The sequence below is a fragment of the Mauremys mutica genome, chromosome 4 (assembly GCF_020497125.1).
Source record: "Mauremys mutica isolate MM-2020 ecotype Southern chromosome 4, ASM2049712v1, whole genome shotgun sequence".
Taxonomy (NCBI): domain Eukaryota; kingdom Metazoa; phylum Chordata; order Testudines; family Geoemydidae; genus Mauremys; species Mauremys mutica.
This window is the reverse complement of record NC_059075.1, coordinates 82,267,801-82,289,953: the sequence shown is the minus strand read 5'-3', so window position 1 is coordinate 82,289,953 and position 22,153 is coordinate 82,267,801. Positions and strand designations below refer to the sequence as shown.

The window sequence follows — 22,153 nt, the reverse complement described above, 5'->3', positions numbered from 1 at the left end:
GCCACCCTTCTTGCTAGGTTCTGTAACAACCTCCTTATAGGCTCCTTTGATTTAGCTCTATACATTCAGTCAGGCAGCATACAAAATTCAACAGGGAAACTGAGTCACACATAATATTCATAAAAGATATTACAGACATTTTCCTAGATTGTCACAGGGGTCCTGGAAGGCAGACTCCAGGAGACAGGCTTGCTCTCTCTCTAATCTTTCTGTTGGTGAGTTCCTCCTCTCCGACCATCAACTTATTTCTTTCAGCATCATTCGTCAGCTGCCCCCCCACACCCTGTCACTCAGCTCCAGTCCATCAGCTCTGATGGCTTCTCCCTGCTCTCAGCCCTCTTCTCTCTGCCCTCTCTTCCCTTTCTTTCATCAATATGATTGTTGATTCTCTCCATGCTTGACTTTTTTGTCCCTCTGTCCCATTTCAAGGTCTCCCCTATCATCCCCTAGACCTGGCTCCTCCTCCAATATCCACTTCCTCAGCTCCTGCTCTCACACGGCAGAGCATCTCTGGAAGAAATTTCGTGACCAGTCCAACTTCCTCCACTACAAATTCACTCTCTCCACGTTCTGTTCTACCATTTTCCTTGCTGAACAACTCTTACTTCTCCCACAGAAACCCGTATCTGCAATCCCAGTCACCTATATGCCATTTCTGACTCACTTCTCAACCCTCCTCCCCTCCTGACTCCACTGCTCTCTCTGCACAGGATCTCACAGATTTCTTCCAAGAGAAAATTGACAAAATACATCTCCCTTCCCTCTTGGCTTGCCTTCCCTTCCTCCTCTCCTCCCCTCCCCCCCCCTTTCATATTACTCTCTCCTCCTTCTTCCCTGGTCACAAACACAGAAATTTATCAGCTTCTCTCTTTGTCTAACCCCTTCACTTGCCCTGGTAACTCCATCCCATTCCTTGCACCTGGCCACATCCCCTCAGTTATTCTTCTCCTTAACCTCTCACTCTTCTCTGACTTTTCCCCCTCATGCTTTTGTCTCTTCCTTCTTAAAAAAAACCCCACACCATTATTTACCCTACTTGCCTCTCGAACTACTGCCCTCATCTCTCTTCTCCCTCTCATCTCTCAAATCATTGAACATTCTATTTCTAATTGGTGTCTGGAGTTCTTTTCCTCCCATTCCATCCTAGACCCTCTCCAATCAAGCTTCTGTCCCTTGCTCCCCACTGAATCCACTCTTGCCAAAGTCTCTAATGACCCCTTCCTAGCTAGAGCTCAGAACCACTACTCCATCGTCACCCTGTTTGACCTGTCAACCACCTTCATTGCCACTGACCATGCTCTTCTTCATGAAATCTTCGTCCTCCCTTGACTTCTGTAACTCCGTCCTCTCCTGGTTCTTATCTGACCTCTCTGATCGCTCCTTCAGCATGTCCTTTGGAAGATCCTCCTTATCCCCTCTCCAGCCTTCTGTGGGGGTTCCACAGGTCTCTGTCCTTGGTCCCTTTCTCTTTTCCCTCTATACTTTATCTCTGCATAATCTCATCTGTAAACACATATTCAACTACCATCTCCATGCTGCTGACTCACCAGCCTGCCTAGTCCACTGCTTCAACCATATCAGTACCTTCACTAGCTCCTTCTTCTGTAATCCTATCAAACTTAAGATTCTTGTCTTCACTTTCAAGGTACTTCATGGCCTATCCTCCTCTATAATTTCTCAGCCAGTATCAAAATATCAACTCTGGCCACCAATCAGCCTCTGGTGCCAGTCTCTATTGGCCACTTGTTAAATTTTCAAATGAGCACTTCTGTGCTTTCTCCAATGCTGCCCTTCATCCTTGGGAACATCTACAAAGCTATCTCATTATCCTCCTTCAAACTTTCCTCTGCTAGGATGCCTACAAAAAACTTGACAATGGTTATGCCACTGGTGTGCTGAGACCACTGCCTATCATGCTGACCAATATTGTCTCCTTGCTTCCTTATACTCCCTTATCTGTCTGTATACATTGTTGTTTCATCTTATACTTAGGATTGTAAGCTCTTTGAGGACGGGATCTTTTTGTCCTCTATTTGTACAGCACTGACACAGTGGGGTCCTGGTCTGTGACTCGGTGTCCTATGCACTATGGTAAATACAAATAATAAATAATACCAAGAAGATGACTAAGACAAAGTGAAGGAAGAAAATGGAGACAGAAGGTGGGTGGCGGGTGAGATGATAAAAGGCAAGGAGGGGAAAGTGGGGTCAGTTGAAGGCGAAGGAGGCAGGACTGATGGAAAGGAAGATGGGGAAGGCAGAAAATAGCATCTCCCACAATATACAGGTTGGGCAAGGGTAAGTGGATCCCCCATCTGAGCAGCCAGTGGGGAGACACATTTATCCATGTCCATTTAAGGTTGAATTTTCAACCCAAAATGATCACATATAATTGGAGGGAAGTTGAATTTCCCCCAAACACAGACTGTGACGTTGGTAGACCTGCCTGCTCTTGCCACGGCTGTAGACATCAGCTGAGCACTGACATTCATTTTTGGAAACCAGTCCAGCTCACCTACATGTTAGTATTGTTCAAGACAGATGTTAGACTTGTAAAGCTGCGTTTAGTCTCTTTGAAGTGACTGCAAGTTGCTCTATGTATTAATCTTACATGTAATGTCTGTATCCCATGCTATAAGGTAACATGTAAGCTTTGCTTTATAACTATATAAATGCCTGCTTTGAATTTGTAACCCAGGCAGGAAGAATGGTTCTCATGCTCATCAAGAAAGACTATCAAAAGTAAGTGGGCCATTGTGAAACATCACAATATGAAGACTAAGGGTATGTCTACACTGTCAAGTTTCTGTGCCACAAATTATACCACTTTTATTAAAATGCGGGAATTAAACTGCTGTTGCAGGTCCACACTGTGCTCCTTGTGAAACTGGAGCTCATCCACATTAGCAGCTCTTGCAACGGCTAAGACAGCAGTGCATTGTGGTAGCTATCCCACTGTGCAACTGGCCACAGGGTGCTTTGGGAAGGGTTTGCAATGCCTCATGGGGCAGGCACAGTGTCACGTGATGCAGGTTTCCCAATCCCATTGTTCAATGGGCATCCTACTACATTGCCGGCTGCTTTTCAACTGAAGTAGGGGGGAGAAGGGAAGGACAAAAGAGTATGTGACAGGGAGTGTGCGGGGTGAGAGAGACAGTGTGTTTTGGGGGACAGAGAGTGTGTCAGCAGGCTGTCTTGTAAGTTCAGACAGCGGCAGGAAGCAACCAGTCCTGAGGCAGGGGGAAGAGGAAACCCTGACATAAGCCCCTGCCTCCCTCCCTGGGCACGCGCACACGCACACGCGCACACACACACACACACACACACACACCTGCCTCTATGTCCACATTAATGGTTTGCTCTGTGTCCCGGAGCAGAGCAGCACAGCACCCAAAGGCTGCCAGAAACAGTGCTTTGAAAGGGGAGGGGCGTATGTCTCCAGGGCAGCTGAGTTCAAAACAATGAGCAGAGCAGTCACTTGAGACATTATGGAACAGCTCCGGAGGCCAATTACAGCACAGAAAGCAATCAAGTGTCTACACTGGCAATAGAGCACTGGAGCCTCTGTGCAAATAGCCTTATGACTCTCGTCTAGGTGGGGTTTTTTGCAGCTAATAGCCATTGATGGACCTATCTTCCATGAACTAATCAATGCTATGGAAGACTCAAGCTGTGCGGAAGAAATTGACTATATACCAGTTCAAGCTTCCTGCTTTTATTTATTGTTGTCTCTCTCATTTGGGGTCTTGATCTGACATCTTAAAAGGGTGTTTCATACATCTGGGTTTTGAAAGTGTAACAGTTGTTTGTACAGAGGCTTTTTGTTCATGGCATTATTATAGAACAAAAAGCATTTGATTTTATATACTCAATCATTTGTTTAGTGGTAGTATCTTCTAGTAAGCCTATCTCAGGGAAGTGAGAATAATATAGTCTAGGACAAGTGCATATTTTTTTCCCAGCCAACAAAAAGAAATTTTTCCTGTGCCACCAACATGAGCTCTTTCACTTGACTTGGCCTGTATTATTGCCATATATGAAAAGTCTTAATAACTTCTTCAATGCCTGTTCATTTGGTCGATGGAGGTGGATTACCTACGGGAGAATCCCTCCTGTCAGTGTAGGTAGCGTCTACACTGTAGCATTTTAAGTGTAGACATTCCATTAGGTCACATCTAAACTATAGTACTGTATTGGTATAACTACGTCACACGGGGATGTGAAAAATCCATACCTCCAAATGATGTAGTTATACTGACTTAACCACCCATGTAGACAATGCTATGTCAATGGGAGAGCTTCTCCACCTCTTGGGAAGGAGGATTAAATACACTGATGGGAGAAGCTCTCCTGTCTGCATAGGAGCATCTTCACTTACGTGCTTCGGCAGTGCAGCTGTGTCAATGCAGTGTTTTAAGTGTAGACCTACCCTTAGTCCAGCTCTACTTGCTAAGATAAAAACATTTAATAGAAAGAATGGCATTGGAGAAGTAATATCCACCTTCTCAACAATGACTCATACAGTAAATTATGTAGAAATCAGGGCTGGAAGAGGGTGGGGGAGACTGCACTGGGAATATTATTTTAATTCATGTTCCAACTATAAATAATTAAACTAATATCTAAAAGAGGACTCCACATGATTTTTGTGAATGACCAAACATTTCCTGTTGAAAGGAAGAGAGAGTACTACACTCCTCATGCCTCTCCTAGGTGCGACTGCAATACAAATAATAAATAACGATAACCATGCAAATATAAACCTCCACCACACTGCACAACTCTCAGGTCACACTGGCAAAAGGTTTTAGCCTGATTAGGGGAAGCTGTACATTAAAAGAGAGAAACAGGAAAAGATTCAGGGAACATGATGTTTTACAAAGAGGAATGGCAGGGTCGGTCCTGGGGCCGGTTTTGTTCAATATCTTCATTAATGATCTAGAGCAGGGGTCCCCAACCTTTTTAGGTCCAGGGACCGGTTTCGTTTGCCGGACCCTCCGCAGGCGTGCCTGCGGGAGGTCCAGCTGAGCCGCGGGACGAGCGCTCCCTCCGCAGTCGTGCCTGCGGGAGGTCCACTGGCTCCCGGGGCTCAGCTGGAGCTTCCGCAGGCACGCCTGTGGGAGGTCCACCGGCTCCAGTGGAGCTTCCGCAGGCATGCCTGCGGAAGCTCCAGCTGAGCCCCGGGAGCAGCGGACCTCCCGCAGGCACGACTGCGGAGGGAGCGCTCGTCCCGCGGCTCAGCTGGACCTCCCGCAGGCATGCCTGCGGAAGCTCCACTGGGTCGGTTCGCGGCCCGGTTTCTAAGAGGCCGCGGACCGGTACCGGGCCGCGGACTGGGGGTTGGGGACCCCTGATCTAGAGGATGGTGTGGACTGCACCCTCAGCAAGTCTGCAGATGACACTAAACTGGGAGGAGTGATAGATACGCTGGAGGGTAGGGATAGCATACAGAGGTACCTAGACAAATTAGAGGATTGGGCCAAAAGAAATTTGATGAGGTTCAACAAGGACAAGTGCAGAGTCCTGCACTTAGGACAGAAGAATCCCATGCACTGCTACAGACTAGGGACCGAATGGCTAGGAAGCAGTTCTGAAGAAAAGGACGTAGGGGTTACAGTAGACGCGAAGCTGGATATGAGTCGACAGTGTGCCCTTGTTGCCAAGAAAGCTAACGGCATTTTGGGCTGTATAAGTAGGGGCATGTTCATTCCCCTCTCTTCGACATTGGTGACGCCTCATCTGGAGCATTGTGTCCAGTTTGGGGCCCCACACTACAAGAAGGATGTGGAAAAATTGAAGAGAGTCCAGCGGAGGGCAACAAAAGTGATTAGGAGGATGGAGCACATGACTTATGAGGAGAGGCTGAGGGAACTAGGATTGTTTAGTCTGCAGAAGAGAAGAATGAGGGGGGATTTGATAGCTGCTTTCAACTACCTAAAAGGGGGTTACAAAGAGGATAGATCTAGACTGTTTTCAGTGGTACCAGGTGACAGAACAAGGAGTAATGGTCTCAAGTTGCAGTAGAGGAGGGTTTAGGTTGGATATTAGGAAAAACTTTTTCACTAGGAGGGTGATGAAGCACTGGAATGGGTTACTTAGGGAGGTGGTGGAAACTCCTTCCTTAGAGGTTTTTAAGGTCAGGCTTGACAAAGCCCTGGCTGCGATGATTTAGTTGGGAATTGGTCCTGCTTTGAGCAGGGGGTTGGACTAGATGACCTCCTGAGGTCTCTTCCCACCCTGATATTCTATGATTCTATGATCAGATGTTGGGTAAAACAAGATACTTTACTATTCCAGAACCTTGGCTCCAGGATTGCCACATGAGGCCCCGCCCCTTCTCTGCCTCTTTCCCCAATGCCCCATCCCTGCTCTGCCTCTTTCCTCGAGGCCCCATCTCCTTCTCCACCACTTCCTCCAAGTCTCTGCCCCTGCTCCCCTTTTCCCCTCCCAAGACCCCACCTCTGTCACTTGCTTCTCTTCCCGCCTCCCATGTTGCTCACTGGATCATTTCCACCTCCGTCCCTCCCCTACATAGGCTCCCTCTGCTCTGGGAGCATGGGAGATGCTGCAGCCTGACAAAGAGCCTGGCTGCAGGTTGGAGTCAGCACTGGCTAAGCAGGGCCTGGCACAGGTTAATGATCTAAAATCTCCCTTGGCCCTGCAATATCTGGATTTTTGTATGGTCAGTACATCTGACTGGACACTGCTAGGTCTTCTTTTCGACCAGATTTTTGGTCGAAAATCGGGTACCATGTCCTCTCTATAAAAGCTCTGGAAAGTATTATAGATACTAACCGCCTCTCACATAGGACACATTGTATTCAGACTGCTCTTAGCTTATGGCTCAAATAAGTAAGACTTAATATTGCTTTAAAGTTCTTTTACATCACAGATTTTCAAACCCCATTCTCTATAAAATAAAGCCAGTTTTCCATGTAAGGAATTTCCTAGGTTCCACTGTGATTGTGTTTAACAATGTGGAGCTGCTTCCTATTTAAAATAGTTTCCAATTCACTTTTCCCTTTTCTAAAATGGTTTTCACGTCTCTGTCCATTAACAACCCTCTTTCTAATCTGCAATAACCACTTCCTTCCACAAGGGCTCACCCCAGAACAAATCCTGCTCACTTTTTTTTTTTTAAAGCCATGGCTACTGAAATTTGAAACTTGACATACTCACAAAAACTCAGACACAGTCCTCAATAGAGATGAATCTTTGCATGTTTTGAAATCTATCTATCCATCCATTATTTAACCAAAACATATCCCTTTGAAAACTATATAGTGAGAGTGCACCATAGAAAAAAGACCTTAAGACCAAGATTTTTTTTAAAAAGTGGGGGGACCTAAAGTTAGGTTCCTAAGTACATAGTTAGGCACCTAAATATATGGGCTGATTTTTCAAAAGTGCAACACGCATAGTGAAATTAGTGCTCAACACTTCTGAAAACTAGGTCACTCGTTTAGATGCCTTAATATGGATTTAGGAGCCCAACTTTAGGCAGATTTAGGCCTACATCTACTCACGTTTACTTAAATAAGAATGTACTGTGCATGCAAACACAGCTAGTTAAGTGCCATTTGTGGATTCAATGAACTTGTAAGTGACTTTTGTAAGTACTGCAGTTTGAGTAATTTGGGGTTTTTTTTTAATTATTCACTGTTCTCCTAAAATACAAAGGAAATTAAATGTAAAAATGGGTGTGAGAGCAACTTTAAAGGCACACTGTTAAAATCACAAATTGTCAGGAAACACAAAAGCAAAGGATCTCATAAAATATTAATTTGACCAATTTGACAAAATATTAATTTGTACACGTATACTATTGTCTAGTCACCGCTTTCATGTTAAATAGGTCTCTTAGAGCTCTGTTTAAAATGACTGTAAGTAAAGTCACATGGATGGCTGCAGCATGAGACATGGTGCACAGTGCTAATCGGGACTTCCAAACAGGCAGGGACACAATGTCTGCTGCTGCCCTTTCACTTAAGAGGGTGCAAACTATCTCCAACACCACTGGGAAGAGATGCCTGATCCTACTTGCTTCCCATTCTTTAAAGGTGACCCGCACTCAGGGCTGGCCTTACCATGAGGTGAACTGAGGCGGCCACCTCAGGTGCCAAACTGTGGCAGGGCACCACTAGGACCCAGAGTGTAGAAAATTGTGTCTATATGTATTCTCTCTGCTCTAGATGCACAGAGATGGTGGAGTGCTGTGCTAGAAGAAGGAGGGCACAAGAGACATAACAAGCAGGTGAGAGAATAACAGAAAGCAGCAGCAGCTGTAGGGAGAGATAGGAGGAGGAGCCTCTTATGTACCTCTCTAGCACCTGCAGGAGCCTGGACTGATTAACACCAGCTTCTTAGGGAGCTTCCTGTTTCCTGCTGCTTCCCTGAACCCACTTGAGGAGAACAGGCAGTTAACTGAAGTAGTAGGAGCCAGTTAGGACCTTAAGACGCTGATATCTTCTCTCACTCAAGCCCTGCTTATTTGTCCCCTTCAATTGAGTGTTGAGAGCCACTATAGCTGGCACAGAACAGCAGTCATGAGTAAAAGAAGAAAACGCCCCTCTGGGGCAGCATTCAGAAAAAGAAAGAAAGCAAAGAAGCTTTTCTATCTAAGCAGGAAGGAGCTCGCCTGAGAAAGAAAGACACAAATGTTCACGGTGAGCCTTCTGGCCGCAGTGAGGATGTGAGTGGTGAGGAGATGCCTGATCTTCCAGTTAGAGTGCAGGTGACCAGGCAGCTACTGCAGCATCCATATCTCCATCTTTTCCTGAAGAAAAGTGTAGATCAGAGAAGAGTGTGGTGGAAGTGCAAGAAACAGCTGCTGTTGAGTTTAGTTCCTTAAGTCTAGATGATCCAGGACTGTGGACTCACTTGAGCAGTAGCCTGAGGGACTTCCTTGTACTGCATGGGCCATAGCAAGTGAAAAACTTCATCCAACACATTACTGGTGTGAAATCCCCAATGGTGACAAAGTGGAGAGGCCAGGGTTTATATACTCAAAAACCCAGAATGCTGCATACTGTTTTTGTTGCAAACTCTTCCAGTCTAATGTTCAAGCCACATTGGGTTTGTAGTGGGGTGGACACCCGCTCCTGCCCTGAGGGGCTTAAAACAGCCCTAGGAAAGAGCTGTGGCAGGAGAAAACAGCCACTGGGTTGATTGGGGGAAGCAGGCAGAGTGGCAGGCAGCGGCCACGCCCCAAACAGAGCCCAGCTGGCCATTATATAAGAGGCTGGGAGCCAGGAGCTCAGCAGTCTCTCTCTAGCTGGAGATGGAGATGGGCCTGGCTGCAGGGAGCTAGAGACAGGGTACCTGAGTGGAGCAGGGCTGGGGAAAGGCAGAGGAGCCAGGAAGCTCCATCCTGGAAAGCCCCAGGCTGCAGCCTAGCATCATGCTAATAGGTACTGGGGGTTGCACAGGGCAGCCCAGGGGTAGGCAAAGGCAGCAGGTCCAAACCCCCCTTGCCAGTGATGAGTGGCATACACTTCAGTCTGCCCCAGGGAATGGGGGCTAGTTGCTGACTGGCAGTAGCCTTACACTGAGGCAAAGTGGGGATGGGGGTGAGGGTTCCCCTGGGTGGGGAGACCCCGAGACCAAGAGGTTACTTCCAGAGAGGCAGTACCCCAGAAATAGGGGCACCGGGATCCTGGGAGAGACATGGGAGCCAGCAGTAAGGCGGATCACCGGCCTGCAGAGGGTGCTCCGGAAGCTGGACGAGCTAATTCCCAACAGAGACCAGCAGGAGGCGCCGCAGGGTGAGTCCACATGCTTACAGGGTTCCACAGGAACAAAGGACTAGAAATACATGGCTATAAATCTGGCATGCCATGAGAAGACAGCAAATCACCAGAGATCATTCCATAGGTGGAAAGAGCTTGAGATGAGATTAAGGTTAAAGGCCACCATAAATGATCAGCATCAAGAGAAGACTGCATCAGAGTCTCTCTACTGGCAAAATATTCTGAAAAGGCTCATTGCCATTGTGAGAATGCTTGCTACACAAAACCTAGCACTGCGTAGCACTTCAGATCAGCTGTATGTGCCAAACAATGGAAACTTCCTGAAAATTGTGGAGCTGATGGCTGTTTGATGCTGTATTCCAGGAGCATCTAAGAAGAGTCACCACTCAAGAAATGTACACACACCACTATCTTGGAAAAACAATTCAAAATGAGATCACACAGTTACTGGCAACAAAAGTCAAACAGAAGATTGTGACAGATCTGAAGTCAGCAGGGCCACCCGGGGAGGCAGGGGCGGCTCTAGGGATTTTGCCACCCCAAGCACGGCAGGCAGGCTGCCTCTGGCGGCGTGCCTGCGGAGGGTCCGCTGGTCCCGCGGCTTCGGCGGACCCTCCGCAGGCAAACCGCCGGAGGCAGCCTGCCTGCCTGCCACCCTCGTGGTGCCAGCAGAGCGCCCCCCGCGGCTTGCCGCCCCAAGCACGCGCTTGGCGTGCTGGGGCCTGGAGCCGCCCCTGTGGGGAGGGAGAAGCCCTGAACAGAGGTAAAGCGGTCTGGCTCAGGTGGGGCCTGAGCTCCGCCCCACTCAGAGCCACATGGTAAGAAGGCGGGGCTGCAAGCTCCGGTCCCGCCGGAGCCACGCCGCTGCAGCACTGTCCAGGGGCCAGGACAGCTCCTGGACATGGCGCACTGAGGCTCGGAGAGAGGGGAGAGGTGGGGGTAACCCTGGAGCGGCCCTGGACAGAGCTAAAGCGGCGTGGCTTGGGCAGGGCCTGAGCTCCTTCCCGCTCGGAGCAGCGTGGTAAGGGGGCAGGGCTGCAAGCTCCAGGCCGAACAGCAGGAACTTCGGCCCCACTGGAGCCAGGCCGCTGTAGTGCTGTCGAGGGCCGCTCCTGGACGCAGCACGCTGAGGCTCCGGGAGAGGGGGAAGGCAGGGGTAAGCAGCATGGCATGGTGCCGGGGCTCACGGGGTTGGATAAGGGGCAGGGAGTCCTGGGGCCAGTCAGGGGACAAGGAGAGGGCAGAGGTTCTGGGGGGGTCGGTTAGGAGACGAGGAAGGGGGAGTTGGATCGTGGGCATTCCGGGGGTCTGTCAGGACTCGGGGGGGATGGATAGGGATCAGGGCAGGCAGGGGACAGGGAGGGTTGGTGTGAGGGTTGGATCCTGGGGTGGTGGTTGGGGAGAGGGATCGCAGGGGGGCAGTGAGGGAACAAGGAGTAGGATGGGTTGGGAATTCTGAGGGGGGCAGTCGGGGGCAGGAAGTGGATGGGGATCAGATAGGGGGCAGGGCCAGGCTGTTTGAGGAGGCACAGCCTTCCCTACCCTAAAGCTCATTCAGCAGTTTGAGGCTTGCAGACAGCTATTTAACAAAAAGAGCCAAGCTGTTATCTTTTCCGTGGGGGAGGAATCACATGAGAAGAGCAATATACTATACCACCTACCTCCTTCCCAACCCTACCAAGGGAGACCGCCCCCCCTCCCCTGCATTCCCCAAGGCTCCAGAGGGGTTAATTCAGTGGTTCTCAAACTTTTGTACTGGTGACCCCTGTCACATAGCAAACCTCTTAGTATGACCCCCCCTTATAAATTAAAAACAATTTTAAATATATTTAACACTATTATAAATGCTGGAGGCAAAGCGGGGTTTGAGGCAGAGGCTGTGACCCCCCAGTAATAACCTCATGACTCCCTGAAGGGTCCCGACCCCCAGTTTGAGAACCCCTGGGTTAATTTAATTTTAGCATCCTGTGTCCATTCACATGCATGTGCTATTTTGAGCATTTCAGTTTTCACAACATAGGCTCATCTAAGGGCTGGTCCACACTAAGAAGTGGGGTCGAACTAGGGTACGCAAATTCAGCTACGTGAATAGCGTAGCTGAATTCGAAGTACCCTAGTTCGAACTACTCACCCGTCCAGATGCCGCAGAATCGAAGTCCGCGGCTCCAAGGTCGACTCCGCCACCGCCATTTGCAGTGGTGGAGTACCGAAGTCGACCGCGGCGCTTCCGGAGTTCGAACTATCGCGTCCAGATTAGACGCGATAGTTCGAACTCCGAGAAGTCGAACTCACCGGGTCGACCCGGCTGGTAAGTGTAGACTAGCCCTAAGATTCTGGAACAAGCTCAAATGCTCAGTTCGTGGAGTATGTACATAAGCTATACTAAAGACAAACCCAGAGTAACCGTCTCCAGTTTGTGAGGGACCCCGTGGAGCCAGTCTCTAGGAAAGAGGTACATTCATGGAGGTTAAGTCCTTTAATGGCTATTAGCCAGGATGGGTAAGGAATGGTGTCCCTAGCCTCTGTTTGTCAGAAGGTGGAGATGGATGGCAGGAGAGAGATCACTTGATCATTACCTGTTATGGGGCACTTGGCACTGGCGACTGTCGGCAGGCAGGATACTGGGCTGGATGGACCTTTGGTTTGACCTAGTATGGCCATTCTTATGTTCTAAGCTAAATGAACCCAAAGTTATGGAGACAGATATGAGTCAAGGAAGCCAGCAGAGTATCAGAAATCTGGAAAAATCTCTGACTGGATGGGCTCAAGCGTTTGGTCACAAGCTGAGGTGGTTCAAAAGTTTTGGATTTTTTTTTTAAGCAGAATTTTTTTTTATTGTTTCTTTAAACAAACACAGCAAGTGGCAAATATTTGGCCACACACTTCTGAAACCCCAAACCATGTTCAGGGTTGGGCAGACTAATTTCAGCTTTTCAATAAAAAAAAAACAACAAATTTTAAAGGAAAGCAGACATTGTCCGTGATTTTTTTCTGCTTTTTAAAAACCCCTAGTTTTCGATCCAAAAAAAGTTTTGACGGAAAATATTTGCCCAACCCTTTTAATGAGCTTTAGTGCCTTTTAGCACTAGCTGATGCTAAGAACCAGTGATACCTTGTAAAGGTGACTTGAAAAGAAGTTCTCAAAACTGGGTTTTTAAATGTTTATTTTTCCCAGGGCTGCCTGGCGGGGGGGGGCACAAGTGGGGAAACTTGCCTCAGGTCCCACAGGGGCCCCTATGAGAATATAGTATTCTGTAGTATTGCAACTTTTTTATGGAAGGGGCCCCTGAAATTGCTTTGCCCCAGGCCCCCTGAATCCTTTGGGCGGCCCTGGATGTCAGCAAGATATTACTGTTATTCTGGACTGCACACCTGACATACGGAACCAATGACTTTAATGGTGCGTTTTGTAACAACAGCAAAGAGTCCTGTGGCACTATATAGACTAACAGACGTATTGGAGCATGAGCTTTCGTGGGTGAATGCCCACTTCGTCCAATGAAGTGGGTATTCACCCACGAAAGCTCATGCTCCAATACGTCTGTTAGTCTATAAGGTGCCACAGGACTCTTTGCTGCTTTTACAGATCCAGACTAACACGGCTACCCCTCTGATATTTGTAACAACAGAACCCAGTGAAAACGTCCCTGCAATGGTGACTGTCAGAAAGCATTTTCTAGAATTCATTGACATTGATACTACAGGAGCTGGTATGACCAATGTGCTTCTTAAAGCTGGAAGATACGGGAATTGTGATAGCTGACATGAGAGGTCAGGGCTACGATAATGGTGCCAACGTGAGAGGAAAGAACAGAGGAGTGCAGACACTGATCAGAGAGTTAAACCCTCGAGCTTTTTTTGTCCCATGCACTTGTCATTCATTGAACCTGGTGGTCAGTGATGCAGCATCAGCTTCTAGTGAGGCTGCTGAATTTTTTAATATAATTCAAAGCATCTATGTATTTCTCTGCATCAACTCCTCGATGGCAAATTTTGAAACAACATCTGGGAACATCCTCTCTGACACTGAAACCACTGAGTGCCACACAATAGGAAAGTCGAGTGGAGGCAATAAAGCCTATCAAACACCAAATTGGGAAGATAGATGATGCCATAGTTGCCATTATGGAAGATAATACTATGACAGGAACTGTTTGTGGGAGAACAGTGTCAGGGGAATGGAATCACCAGAAACATACATAACTTCAAATTTCTGTGTGGCTTGGTGTTGTCGCATGACATACTGTTTTAAATAAATGTTGTAAGCAAGAGACTCCAAGGTGTTGACCTTGATATATCTGGAGCAATGGAACAACTGAACAAAGCAAAGTCATACCTACCATTTTACCGGTCAGATGAGGGATTTCAAAACGTTCTGAAGAATGCACAGAAGTTTGCAGAGGAACTTCACACTGAAGCTATTTTCCCACCCATTCAAGGATACAAGAGTCACTGAAGAAGATGACATTTTGATTACGAGGCATGGGATAATCACATAAGAGACCCCAAACAATTAAATGGTGAATTCTTTATCCAGCTGCTAGACTGTGCAATACAGTCAGTTGAACATTTCATGCAGCTCAAGGAACACAGCAGTATATTTGGGATGTTGTATGATATTCCAAAACTCCTCACTATACCTGAAAACCTACACCAGCAATGAAGGGCACTAGAGACAGTGACACTTGATGACATGCGCGATATTGAGGCAAATGATTTAGGTGATGAACTGAAAGCCCTTTCAAGATACATTTCAGCAGGATCAACTCCAAAGGCTGTTCTGGAATATATATGTGCACAAATAAGATGACCACCCTCTTTCCAAATGCTTTTGTTGCTCTGCACATACTTCTAACACTTCCTGTAACAGTTGCTGGTGGAGAACACAGCTTCTCCAAGCTGAAATTAATAAACACTTCTACGCTCCACAATGACACAGGAGAAGCTGGTCGGCCCTGCAACCATCTCAATAGCGAGTGAGCTGGCCCAGACTGTGGATCTTCAAGAAGCAGTTCAAATCTTTGCAACCAAGAAGGTACGGAAAGCACCATTTTGGTTATTCAAACAGATAAAAATGCCAGTGTTTACTATGCAGACAAGAAAAGTTACATTTTCTGTTCAGGCATTTGAAAGTTAAGTGTTACTTAACATTTTTGAACAAGGCATTTTAAGTTGTTAGTTCTCCTCCTTTACTGGGGTAGGTAGCAGAGCAGTACCATGAGAGGAGTAGAACAGGAAGAAAGCAGAATGAGACCTTTCAAAGTTTTGGCCCAAGCGAGGGGGGAATGGGGGCATCATTTGAGCTCCCTGCCTCAGATGTCAAAATGTTGTGGGCCGGCCCTGCTCGCACTCCAGGACACTAGCAGGGAATACTCCCCATAGCCAAGAAAATGCAAAGATTGCAATTATTATTATTTATTTTTATTGCAAAAGTATCTAGAGAGGTCTTGAGCAGGTTGGAGACCTCATTGTGCTAAACACTGCACAGACATAGGGTATGTCTATGGATCAGCGGGCAGTGATGGATTCAGAGAGGGTCGATTGATCGCGTCTAGTCTAGATGCAATCAATCAACCCCCGAGCGCTCTCCCGTTGACTCCTGTAGTCCACCAGGTCAAGAGGAACAGGCAGAGTCGCTGGAGGAGCGTCAGCAATCGACTCACCACAGTGAAGACACCGCGGTGAGTAGATCTAAGTACATTGAATTCAGCTACGCTATTCACGTAGCTGATGTTGCGTAACTTAGATCAATCCCCCTCCACCCATGTAGACCAGGCCTTCCCCAAAGAGATTACAACTGTGCCCTGCTTTGACACAAAGGACTTAAGGGCAGCAGGGGAGATTCTTCACAACTTTCCCTCCACTATATACTCACTCAAAGGCCAAATACAGTGTGTCCCATTGCATTATACTATTTTTGTCATAAAATATCTACCCTAAAATATACAAGAAGTACAACATGGCTGAGTTAATGTGGCTCTTGAACCCATACACTTTGCATTCCTGGCTTGGGGTCAACAAACATGTGGACAAGGGGGATCCAGTGGACATAGTGTACTTAGATTTCCAGAAAGCCTTTGACAAGGTCCCTCACCAAAGGCTCTTATGTAAATTAAGCTGTCATGGGATAAAAGGGAAGGTCCTTTCATGGACTGAGAACTGGTTAAAAGACAGGGAACAAAGGGTAGGAATTAATGGTAAATTCTCAGAATGGAGAGGGGTAACTAGTGGTGTTCCCCAAGGGTCAGTCCTAGGACCAATCCTATTCAATTTATTCATAAATGATCTGGAGAAAGGGGTAAACAGTGAGGTGGCAAAGTTTGCAGATGATACTAAACTGCTCAAGATAGTTAAGACCAAAGCAGATTGTGAAGAACTTCAAAAAGATCTCACAAAACTAAGTGATTGGGCAACAAAATGGTAAATGAAATTTAATGTGGATAAATGTAAAGTAATGCACATTGGAAAAAATAACCCCAACTAGACATACAATATGATGGGGGCTAATTTAGCTACAACGAGTCAGGAAAAAGATCTTGGAGTCATCGTGGATAGTTCTCTGAAGATGTCTACGCAGTGTGCAGAGGCGGTCAAAAAAGCAAACAGGATGTTAGGAATCATTAAAAAGGGGATAGAGAATAAGACTGAGAATATATTATTGCCCTTATATAAATTCCATGGTACGCCCACATCTGGAATACTGTGTACAGATGTGGTCTCCTCACCTCAAAAAAGATATTCTAGCACTAGAAAATGTACAGAAAAGGGCAACTAAAATGATTAGGGGTTTGGAGAGGGTCCCATATGAGGAAAGATTAAAGAGGCTAGGTCTCTTCAGCTTGGAAAAGAGGAGACTAAGGGGGGATATGATAGAGGCATATAAAATCATGAGTGATGTGGAGAAAGTGGATAAGGAAAAGTTATTTACTTATTCCCATAATACAAGAACTAGGGGTCACCAAATGAAATTAATAGGCAGTAGGTTTAAAACAAATAAAAGGAAGTTCTTCTTCACGCAGCACACAGTCAACTTGTGGAACTCATTACCTGAGGAGGTTGTGAAGGCTAGGACTATAACAGTGTTTAAAAGAGAACTGGATAAATTCATGGTGGTGAAGTCCATAAATGGCTATTAGCTAGGAGGGGTAAAGAATGGTGTCTCTAGCCTCTGTTCGTCAGAGGATGGAGATGGATGGCAGGAGAGAGATCACTTGATCATTGCCTGTTAGGTTCACTCCCTCTGGGGCACCTGGCATTGGCCACTGTTGGTAGACAGATACTGGGCTAGAATGACCTTTGGTCTGACCCGGAACGGCTGTTCTTATGTTCTTTTTCTGTCTGTGCAACCAAAATAAAACAGTTTTTTGTAATCATTGTGCTGCATACGTGTAAGTTGTGTTTAAGCAGTCTATGCCCTCCATTTCCTTGATACTAGAAATGATTTAAGAAATTATTTTATATACTGAGTTTAATGCCTTTTCTTAGTGTGAACACAATCTCCACTTGCTGTAATGTGTGCTACACACATGCAGTAAGGATAACATATTCCTCAAATAACAGAGACAACAAGAAATTACTATATATTACCATAAATAGTGATTTCATCTAGACAAATAAAGAACTAATGTAGCAGTTGAAAAATAGAACTACTTATAAGCTTCAGTGAGTTTGCTGAAGCCTTTTCAAGACTTACAATATTTATGCCACAGCAGCTGACAAAGCATGTTAGAGTTCCAGGTCAGAATAAAAGCATAGGAAGGTAAATTTCACAGAGCTGGTGAAAATTTACAAGTTTTTCTACAATAACACATCTTTCCCTATGATGTTCAATGTTTGATCTAACATGCACAATGAAATAAAAGTGGTGAACACACAGTCAATGTAGAAAAAGGATAAGCCTTTGTTAAAAATAGAAAACCAGCCATTTACTCCAAGTCCTGAAATTAGCTTTTTTTTAAAAACTGATCTAGTCTGAACCTTGATTCTGAAATGATAGTCAAGAACAAAAACACAGAAGTAATTTGATGCAATTTTGTTCTCCTTTGATTAAGCAGTATAATTTTAAAACATCTTTTCTGCTAAAGTAATTGTAATTATATAGGGAGTGGGGGAGAAGACTGTGTTTGGCTTGTAGCTAAAATACAGAACTAGAGATTTGAAATCTATTCCTGGCTCTGCCACATCCTTTAAATGTAACCTAAGGCACTTCACTTAATCTTTCTAAGTCTCAGTTTCCTGGCCTGTAAAATGGAAACAATGCAGTCCTACCCTCAAAGTGGTATTTAATATATTGGGCTTACTTTTGATCTCACTGCCAGTGTACATCTGGAGTTACAGTTGTTTGGAAAATTGGGTTTGTTTTTATGTACATTTTTGATGAAAATAAGAAAAAAATTCTTTTGTTGGAAGAACAAAAACCCAAACCAGGAACATTTTGGAGTTTTTCCCGTACAAAAAACATGAACATTTTGAGGAAAGCAGATACTTTCTGATGAAATTATTGTTTAATCGAAAACCCAATGTTCTGTTGAAAAAAAGTTTTGATGGAAATTTTTCAACCAGCCCTAATCTGGAGTGATTGAAAGCTGCATCTGGTCCATTAATATTTGTAAAGTGTTTTGAGATGGGTAGGACTAGAAGTAGAAAGTGTTATCAAATAATTTTTATTATTTGTTACATATCAGAAATAGTTCATAAACTGAGAGCTCTTCAACACAGCTACTATCTTTCTAGCACTCTTTAATAGAAAAGGAGCACTGTTAAATGGAATTCAAATCCTTTAGTAATACTACAGTGTCTATTGAGAACTGAAATGTGTGGGAGATGGATAAGGGATGGACAAAATAAAAGTTAAATTAAATCTACGACAACAAAGTAACAACAAAACAAAGCAGTAGCACCTCATCAATACCTTTACATAAGCCTTTGAAATGTCACTGCTAAATAAAGCACAATAGTCAGTTTTGACCATTCACATGAAGGGGATTTTGTGTTGTAACAAAGCTATTTGCAGGCAATGCAGTTCTATGAAGGCAGAAAAATGGCCCATATTCACAAAATCCATTTTCGGTCCAGAGTTAATAAATTTAAACATTTTTAAGTGGTCAGGACAGGGGGCTATGCTCAGGTGTAGGAATCTGCCTGCTTTGATCAGACCAAAGTTCTGGGGCCTAAGTCATTAAACAATAAAGATCTAGAGCCATGCTGCAAAGCACCAATACAATTAAGGTGTAACAACAATTAAGCATAAAACTGACTTGAGGTAGCCATTTTAATCAAAAGATAGACAGGTGGGAGCAGGAATGGAGTTCTAGTCATGCCAAGGTAGATTCTAAAAACCACAGTAGAAGACTTTATTGCAAGCCATAAATATTTTTACATATGATCCATTTAAGTGTCCAACACAACAGGACTTCCTTCTGCCAAATCCAAAACAAAAGTCGGCAGGCTCAATGCAACCAAGTTCCTAAGTAAAACAGCAAAACCACCCTGGCTCTCTTCAGCTCCTGCTCCTTCCTAGAGAGCCTCCTTTTCTTACTCAAGATCCAACACTCCACAGCACTTCCCCTTCTTAGAACCCAATCATTAAACAGTCTACAATCTAATCCTGTACCATACAAGTCAATGGGAGTTCTGCCACTGACTTCAGTGGGAGAAGGAACAGGGGATGGTTGCATGTTTAAAGCAGTGTTCTAGAAAGCCAGAGGATTTGGGCACAATTCTCAGCTCCACCACAGATTTATGTGACCTTGGGCTGAAATTTTAAAAAGAGCTCGGGGTCCATCATTAGAGCCAGACTTTCAGAATAACCTGGCCACAAATGTCACAGGAGGAACAGCTGGGTGCTGAACACTTGTAAAAATCTGGCCTTTATTTAGGTACCTAAAGTGGTTTGGCAGTGATGGGGTGCATATAAGTACTTTGATTAGAGCTGAGTGAAATTTTTGGACAAAACTTCATTTTTCCAAAAAATGCACACTCAGGTGGGCCTAAACATTTTTCAAATTCACATTAAATTTACTAAATTGTTTCCCCATCCCCACCCCGCACAATCCAAACCATTCAAGATGTCTGTTTGAATTTTTCAAAATGAAATGTATAGATTTTTGAATTTGAAATGGCTTTTTTTCCCCCAAATTTTATTTCCATTTTATTGTTTAAAAAGATAAACCTCAAATAAAATGAAATGTTTCATTTCAGTTTAAACAAGTTTGATGTGAAGCAACATTTTTTTGACTTTTTTATTTTGCTGAAAAATTTGAAAAATGTTAGTTTTGGATTGACCGGAAGCAAAAAAATTTATTCAATTTTTTTGGTTGGTACACACTACAGCGTCAGTTGATGTAAGTTATGTTGCTCAAGGGTGTGAAAAAGTTACATTGACCTAAGCGCTGGTATGGATGGTGCTAGGTCATAGAATCATAGATTAAAGGGACCTCAAGAGATTATCTAGTCCAACCCCCTGCTCAAAGCAGGAACAATCCCCAAATGGTCCCCTCCAGGATTGAACTCACAACCCTGGGTTTAGCAGGCCAATGCTCAAACCACTGAGCTATCCCTCCCCCAGAAAGAGGAGAGCTTCTCCTGCTGACATAGCTACTGCTGCTCACAGAGGCTGGAGTAATTAAGTCGCCAAGAGAGCTCTCTCCCATTGGTTTAGAGTATCTACACTAGCAGCACTACAGCAGCGCAGCTGCATCGGTGCAGCTGTGCCAGTGTAAGATCTCTAGTGTAGTCATAGCCTAAGAGCCTTCCTCTATCAAGAAGAGAGAATTAATCTCTCTCTGTCAGCTTCTAGACTAGGATGGCCAGGTGCCCAGTTTTCAACCAGAAAGTCCAGTCGAAAAGGGGACCTCACAGTGCCCGATCAGATCTACTGACTGGACACCAAAAATACGGTTACTGCAGGTAGGGAAGATGCCAGGTCATCACTTGCACCAACCCCATCTCAGCCAGGACTACCTCCTAGCTGCAGCTCCCAGTCTCAGCTCCACAGGTGAGCCCCTTCCAAACTGGGCAGGAGGTGGGGGGAGGAAAGAGGAGAAGAGCAGCAAGTGATGGGGTGGGGAGGAAGAGGAGCAAACAGGGGGCAGGGCCTCAGGGGGAAGAGGCCCAGCCTGGGGGGGGCCTCGGAGCAGGGGCAGAGCCTCAGGGGAAGAGGCAGGCAAGGGAGGTTCTGGCACTCCTGCTGGAATGTCCAGTTGTTAAATATTAAACAAAGTTGGCAACCCTAGTCCAGACAGGATTTCTATATTCTACTACTTCATTTTTTAAAAAAGGAAGAAATAGTTTCAGCTTTTAACAAGCATATACCCTAAATGGCAGCATGAAATGACATAGCACATGTCTGAAGAACATAATTTATTTATAAAATCATCATTGAAAATAAAAATAAATTTAAAAAGTGGGATGCCTACTGTCAACTATCAAAATGCAAATTTAGGAAACAGTGCTCAAGAAGGCCCAAGATTATCCATGGAAATAATCATAAACTAGGACAGCTCAGAGTCCTAGGTAAAGTCAATCATTAATTCCCAGGAAATCCTCCAAGATGAGATCATTATAGCTAATGTAACAGTTAGGGAGCAGGGAAGGGTAGGTAGTTTGTGTTTATGAAACCACAATGATCCCAACCCCCCTAGGGGGCCATGTTTTATGCTTCCCCTGCAGGTCATCTTTAAATAGCCTGTGTACCCAGATGGGCAGCAGGAATGTGGGGTCCAGGCAGCCATCCCCAACATCATTTTTATGCAACTTCCCCAAGATGAATGTGCTGAGGATGGTGCAGGCCTGATGGGATGGATGGCAACAGCAGGAGGGATCTATCTATACCTGTCTCCTTCTCTCTTTTTTTTTTTGGTAAGGTGAGGGTTGGGGTGGGGGAGAGATTTTGGTGAGTGTCTCACCATCACCTCAAGGTCACATCCACAAGCTAACAAACCATTCTCTACAGTGTCATGGGAAGAGAAAATGTAAAAGATGGTGAGGTGCCAGGCAGTTTTAGAGATGACATCTGAATTCTGTTTTCAATCTCTGTGTTCCACTGTGGTTATAGTTCTCTAGCTCTTCTTGTTCTCAGCCATTCACAAACCTTCTGAAATTCCCTGGTCTGACCCTTCTCAAAAACACTGTAGATATAAGGTCACAGTTTTCATCAAGTACATATGTGAGACTGACTATATTGGCTAGGCTGTCGGTCAGTATAATCTCTTTAGGACAAACACCCATTCTGGTGTCTCACGTGGGTCATAACTGTGGAGGTCGAAACAAATCAGGACATCAGTCTTAGGCACTCTGAAATTTTTAGCATAATAAGCCAGATCTTCAGGTGATAGAAACTGAAATACTCTATTGACTTCAATTTACCCCCAGCTGAGGATCTGGCCAAACATTTAAAAACCTTA

At 45.3% G+C, this 22,153-nt stretch overlaps 1 protein-coding gene across 1 annotated transcript in view; it reads right to left on the bottom strand.

Annotated features, from left to right (window-relative positions):
- Positions 1–22,153, bottom strand: part of SHANK2 (SH3 and multiple ankyrin repeat domains 2) — a 700,055-nt gene that overhangs the window by 568,842 nt on the left and 109,060 nt on the right. The gene's annotated exons all lie outside the window — the stretch shown is intronic.